We start from the raw sequence: 7,500 nt of genomic DNA, 5'->3' as shown, positions 1-7,500 counted from the left end.
TTTCGCTCTGCTAGTGCGAGTCATACATAGTGCTGCATGAAAAACAAAAACAGAGAGAAAGGGAGAGAGAGGGGGAGAGAGGGAGAGGGAGAGAGAGGGAGAGGGAGATAGAGGGAGGGAGAGAAAGGTAGAGAGAGGGAGAGAGAGAGAGGTAGAGAGAGGGAGAGTGAGAGAGAGAGGGGAAGAGAGAGGGAGAGAGAGAGAGAAAGGGGTAGAGATGGGGAGAGGGAGAGGGAGAGAAAGGCAGAAGGAGAGGGGGAGAGAGAGAGGGAGAGAGAGGGGGAGAGAGGGAGAGAGAGGGGGGAGAGAAAGAAAAGAAAAGAAAAGAAAGAAAAGAAAAGAAAAGCATCCCCCCGCCCCACACCCCCCTCCTCCCCCTCCCCTCTCCCCCCCCCCCACTCCCCCCCCCACCCACCCCCAAAAAATCTACATTTCTTCTGTTGTTTTGCATCTTGAGGTGTGTCCTCTCAATGTGCTGCTAGTGGTGGTGGTGGTGGGGGGTGGGGGTGGGGGTGGAGCAGGGGATGGTCTGACGTCAGAGTCTACCGTTTTACGATCGCGGAGAACATCCTAGGTCGCGTTGACTTCACACGTGTAAGATTAAAGCCACTGTAATTAATGGTTCGGGCTCAGAGAGAGAGAGAGAGGGGGAGGGGTTAGGGGGGCCAGAGGGAGAGAGGGAAGTGAGGGTGAGTTCGCGTAAAAAAAAAAAAAAGAAAAAGAAAAAAAAGAGATAAAATCAATTGTAATAATGTTGTTTTTTGTTTTGTTTTTTTTTTTTTAAGCAAGTACGGTAATATGGGGTCCCTAACTTTTGTCAATGTTTTTTTTTTTTTTAAATAGTTGTTGTTGTTGTTGTTTTTCTCTCACTCCGTCATATTATTATTGTGGGCTGACTGTCAGTTCAAGTGTTTTGCCAACGATTTCTCCTCAAAATGTACAGGTGCTAAAAACTATCTGCACAGCATCGTGTGGCTTATAGCTGACTTCATCAAGTTTTTGCGCCTTATACATATTATTAATAGTAGTAGTAGTTCTTTTTTTATGTTTTTTTTTTTTTTCTGAAGGCCTGACTAAGCGCGTTGGGTTACGCTGCTGGTCAGGCATCTGCTTGGCAGATGTGGTGTAGCGTATATGGATTTGTCCGAGCGCAGTGACGCCTCCTTGAGCTACTGAAACTGAAACTGAAAACTTATTCCAGAGCGAATGGGACCGGCTGTGACAGAGACGTGTGTGTGTGTGTGTGTGTGTGTGTGTGTGTGTGTGTGTGTGTGTGTGTGTGTGTATGTGTGTGTGTGTGTGTGCGCGCGTGCGTGTGTTTGTTTGTTTGTGTGTGTGTGTGTGCGTGTGTGTGTGCGCGCGTGCGTGTGTTTGTCTGTGTGTGTGTGTGTGTGTGTGTGTGTGTGTGTGTGTGTGCGTGCGTGCGCGTGTGCGTGCGCGTGCGCGTGCGCGCGCGCGCGCGCGCGCGTGTGTGTGTGTGTGTGTGTGTGTGTGCGTGCGTGTGTATGTGTGTGTGTGTGCATGCGTTTGTGTGTGTGTGCGTGCGTACGTGTGTGTGTGTGTGCGCGCGCGCGCGCGCGTGTATGTGTGTGTGCGTGTGTGTGTGTGTGTAAGAGAGAGAGTGAGAGAGAGAGAGAGACATACAGACAGAGAGACAGAGACAGAGACAGACAGACAGACAGACAGAGACACATGGATAAACAGACAGACAAACCAAGGGCATGCAGACATCTGTGGGACAAAGTGGTAGCAAGGGTTTTCATAGAAAAAAAACAAACAAACCCCAAAAGTTTTGTTTTTGTCCTGTTGAGGTGTCGTGGGGGTTTCCTCTGTTTTTTTGTTGTTTTTTTTCCTAACCTGAGAGGGCGCTTCCTTACCCCATCCTCCCTCAGCAACCCCCCCCCCCCCCACACCCCCCCCCCTCCACACACACACACACGCACGGTGCTGTATCGGTTGACGCATGCGCAATCATTTCATCTCCCATGCTTCTGGAATGTCCTTCCGGTTTTTTTTTTTGTTTTTGTTTTCATGAACGTTTTTGTTGTTGTTGTTGTTGTTGTTTTGAAGTACTGTTGGTTGTGTGGCTAGGACGTCACAGGGCGTGCCTTACCTTGATGCTTTGGGGGGAGGGGGGGTCCGTATGTGTGTGTGTGTGTGTGTGTGTGTGTGTGTGTGTGTGTGTGTGTGTGTGTGTGTGTGTGTGTGTGTGTGTGTGTGTGTGTGTGTGTGTGTGTGTGTGTGTGTGTGTGTGTGTGTGTGTGTGTGTGTGTGTGTGTGTGTGTGTGTGTGCAATCGCGCGTATGGAGAGCAGCAAATGGTTATTATTATTATTTTATTTTTTTACAGAAAGATGTTGGTGGTTTTTCGTATGGGCAGTTTCAAATTTGTTCCTTTGTTAATTTAATTTTTTTTCGAGGTGTGGTGGGGAGTAGGGGTGGGGGTTGGTTTTGTGTGTATTTTACCTGCGTGCATGTTGATGGAAAGCAATTACAAACAACAGCTTAACTCTCTCCACACGAACGGCGAAAGTGACGACGCTAACAGCGTTTCACCCCAATTACCTCATCAAAATATTGCAAGAGGAAGGCTCTTATACTGAAGAGGTGAATGTTGACAAAGAATACCACAAATCTGACGACGGAAGCTAAAGCTTGGGTCATTCAGACACCCACTGGACATCCGAGGGGTCTGTGTAGAGGAGAAGAGAGGACTGGCCGTACTGAGTGAGTTAAAGTTGTGTGTTTCACTTTCCCAGCCTCATCTACATCAGGTTTCACGAAAAAAAAAGAAAAAAGAAAAAAAAAAGTGCAGCAACAAGGGATTATCGAAGGATTGAATCTATCGACACGTGAATCCACCAACATAAGGGTCTACTCTTTAAAAAAAACAACTTGTCATAACTCAAATAGTGCTGTTGTCCCAGGCTCATGGCAATGTGAGTGTGTGTGATGGGTGAGTAGAGAGAATGGTACGTGGTGGGTAGATGGATGGTGGTGGTGTGGTTCGAAAGGGAGAATGACTGCCGATTTTTACCCCTTTTTACCTTTTCTATCCAAAACTTTTATATTACGATTTTTACAAAATCTATGGCACGCAAATTATAATCATGCTCCTTTTTTACATGTATGTATTTTATGTGAAAATTGCTGTTATATCATGTGTGTGTCTGTGTGTGTATGTGTTTGTGTGAGTGCTGGAGTGTAACAGCTGTAGCATTGACAGTATGTCACTTTGTAAGTTTTATGCATTGTGTTTTTATAATGTTAATGATTCTGTTTCATGTTTCTGCTACTTTTTATATGCTTTCTTGTTTCACTTTAGGTACTGGATTGTATAGCGCTAAGAGCTTGCCTATGCATGTATTATAGCGCTCTATAAAAATAAAAGATTATTATTATCATTATTACTGACACACGGAAACCCTACTACCCACCTTTCCGCTTTTAAAAGCGTGTATGAACACTGATTTGTTTTTGCTTCCCAGTTTAGCAGCTTAAAAAAAAAAAAAAAAAATCCAAAACAAGCAGACTTCCTGGGAACAGAGGCGAAACAGCCAATCAGATAACCTGTCCAGCACCAAACCCGCTCAGCACACTTGTCAAGCCATACTAGAAATCAGCCTGTTCTGAAACAGCTAGCTACTACTGTCACATTGCGAAACTCTTCAATTAATGAGGTTGCGTTGTGTTCGATGTTGGAATGTTTGTGTTTATATGGTGTGTGTGTGTGTGTGTGTGTGTGTGTGTGTGTGTGTGTGTGTGTGTGTGTGTGTGTGTGTGTGTGTGTGTGTGTGTGTGTGTGTGTGTGTGTGTGTGTGTGTGTGTGAGTGTGAGTGTGTAGTTTAGCGTCTTTTCACTATCAGTGATATTAGACGAAGTGTGTGTTTGTGTGTGTGTGTGTGTGTGTGTGTGTGTGTGTGTGTGTGTGTGTGTGTGTGTGTGTGTGTGTGTGTGTGTGTGTGTGTGTGTGTTAAAGACGTAGACGTGCTATGTTTCTATGCCCCCGCCCCCACCCACCTCCCCGCTCCCCCCCCTCTCCCAGTGGTGTACATGAAATAAACGTCTTGCCTTGCTTGGTATTATGGGGAGGAGGGAGCATGATAGAGAGAAGAAGATATAATTTTGCGTTCATCAGATCCTGTGTATGCATAATTATTGTGATGCTGCACACAGGACCTTTGTTATCTGGGATCAACAGACTTAAAGAAAAGAAAAGAAAAAAAAAAAGAATGCAATACAAGTCAGCCATTCTTTTTGTCGGTACTTTGTAATGCATCCCAGTGTATCAGACTGTGTTGCACTGTAATGCACGGCATCGGAAAAAAAGACCACTGAGGCATCACTGTAATGCATAGAGGCATCACTGTAATGCATAGAGGCATCACTGTAATGCACGGTACCGTGGTTTAAGAAAAAGACCACAGAGGCATCACTGTAATGCACGGCATCGTGGTTTAAGAAAAAGACAACAGAGGCATCACTGAAATGCATAGAGGCATCACTGTGATGCAATGCATCGTGGTTTTATAAAAAGACCACAGAGACATCACTGTAATGCACGGTACCGTGGTTTTATAAAAAGACCACAGAGACATCACTGTAATGCACGGTACCGTGGTTTTATAAAAAGACCACAGAGGCATCACTGTAATGCACGGTACCGAGGTTTTATAAAAAGACCACAGAGGCATCACTGTAATGCACGGTACCGTGGTTTTATAAAAAAAGACCATAGAGGCATCACTGTAATGCACGGTACTGTGGCTTTATAAAAAGACCACAGAGGCATTACTGTAATGCACGGTACCGAGGTTTTATAAAAAGACCACAGAGGCATCACTGTAATGCACGGCATCGAGGTTTAAGAAAAAACAAAAAACAAAAAAACACACAAAAAACACGGAGGCATCACAAGATGCAGGAAGGGCAGTTACTACCTACCACCCAGGTAATTTACAATCACACAACAGCATAGCCACCGTCAGTTAGCACAACAGCATAGCCACCGTCAGTTAGCATAACAGCATAGCATAGCCACCGTCAGTTAGCACAACAGCATAGCCACCGTCAGTTAGCACAACAGCATAGCCACCGACAGTTAGCACAACAGCATAGCCACCGTCAGTTAGCACAACAGCATAGCCACCGACAGTTAGCACAACAGCATAGCCACCGTCAGTTAGCACAACAGCATAGCATAGCCACCGACAGTTAGCACAACAGCATAGCCACCGACAGTTAGCAGAACAGCATCGCCACCGTCAGTTAGCACAACAGCATAGCCACCGTCAGTTAGCACAACAGCATAGCATAGCCACCGTCAGTTAGCACAACAGCATAGCATAGCCACCGTCAGTTAGCACAACAGCATAGCCACCGTCAGTTAGCACAACAGCATAGCCACCGACAGTTAGCACAACAGCATAGCATAGCCACCGACAGTTAGCACAACAGCATAGCCACCGTCAGTTAGCACAACAGCATAGCCACCGTCAGTTAGCACAACAGCATCGCCACCGACAGTTAGCACAACAGCATAGCATAGCCACCGTCAGTTAGCACAACAGCATAGCCACCGTCAGTTAGCACAACAGCATAGCATAGCCACCGACAGTTAGCACAACAGCATAGCATAGCCACCGACAGTTAGCACAACAGCATAGCATAGCCACCGACAGTTAGCACAACAGCATAGCATAGCCACCGACAGTTAGCACAACAGCATAGCATAGCCACCGACAGTTAGCACAACAGCATCGCCACCGACAGTTAGCACAACAGCATAGCAAAGCCACCGTCAGTTAGCACAACAGCATAGCCACCGACAGTTAGCACAACAGCATCGCCACCGACAGTTAGCACAACAGCATAGCCACCGACAGTTAGCACAACAGCATAGCCACCGTCAGTTAGCACAACAGCATAGCCACCGACAGTTAGCACAACAGCATAGCCACCGTCAGTTAGCACAACAGCATAGCCACCGTCAGTTAGCACAACAGCATAGCCACCGTCAGTTAGCACAACAGCATAGCCACCGACAGTTAGCACAACAGCATAGCCACCGACAGTTAGCACAACAGCATAGCCACCGACAGTTAGCACAACAGCATAGCCACCGACAGTTAGCACAACAGCATAGCCACCGTGTCACAGACCGCAGAATAAACTGAGCAAGAGGAGGGAAACGTGTCTTCTGGATACACACACGCTAATGGGAGTGGCAAGACAGAATAGACAGTGGATAAGAAAGGAGAAGTAGACTCAAGAGTTGTGGAAAAGAAAGTGTGTTGCTCTAATTACTTACACGTATGTGGCCTTTCTTACCCTGCTCTCATGGTGACCTCAGTTTCGATACCCCTCCACTTCTGTGCTTGGGGTGAGTCCTGTCAATGTCTTCAGTGTCGGCAGATTCATGGGGGCGGGGGTGGGTGGGTGGGGGGGTGGGGGGGGGGGGGGGGTTGTTTGAGGGACGTGTTGGCGGTCTCCACTCTGGGAGGGACGCTCACTCAGTCTGGCTCCGCGACTAAGCCATTATTGTCGTTAGTAGGGGGCTTAGTAGGTGGTGTCCTAAGTACGTTAAATCAGATCAGGCACCACTGAACACCATCGAAGTGACTCAGCAGCAGTGCAGGGTCTCCTCTGGTGTGTGGCCTCCTGGCGACCTAACATTGATGGTTCCCGGCAGACTGCCGACGCTGGAACTGTGACGGACGAACCCGGGTGTAGCCGTGTATGGAGGAATCTAAATGAGCGGCGTGGAAGTAATGCCACTGAAACGGTGCAGATGATGGGGCAGCAAAAAAAAAAAAAAAAAAAAAAAAAAAAAAAAAAAAAAAAAAGACTCAAGAGTTGTGGAAAAGAAGTCTAGATGCATATAGACAACAACAGCAACAACAACAAAAAAAACCCACACAGACACACACACAGACACAGACACAAACAGAGCGTATTTGCCCACTTCGTCATCACAGCAATGTTTGAGTCAGTCAGTTCCCAAGTGTGAAAAATTAATGCAAGAAAAAACGTCTATCGTCAATATTTACTGACCAATCCTTTGCCAAAAACGATAGGGACATTTGTTTATCATCAACAAAAAAATCTCCAGAAAAAAAAGCTTTTATTCGTTTACCTTTCCAATGAAGGCTGTGACAAACAAACAACTGATTTTGTATAATCAGTTCAGAAACAGAACCAAAAAAAAAACCCACAAAAAACCCCAGAGAAGGTAAGTTCATGTTAAAAAAAAATGTGGGTGATTCATCGTGTAGAAAAAAAAAAAAGAGGACAGTATTTAAAAGATTGAGTGTGATTATCTCGATTTTGCAACACACGTGCACAGAAACGACCCACCTTCAAGCACTATGACCAGCATGCTCTCTCTATCAATGATCTTCATATCACACACACACACACACACACACACACACACACACACACACACACACACACCACATACATACATGTATATCTTTATATACATAAGCGCGTACACACA

The sequence above is a fragment of the Babylonia areolata genome, chromosome 4 (assembly GCF_041734735.1).
Source record: "Babylonia areolata isolate BAREFJ2019XMU chromosome 4, ASM4173473v1, whole genome shotgun sequence".
In the NCBI taxonomy this organism is placed as follows: Eukaryota; Metazoa; Mollusca; class Gastropoda; order Neogastropoda; family Buccinidae; genus Babylonia; species Babylonia areolata.
Note: the sequence above shows the minus strand (reverse complement) of the source record.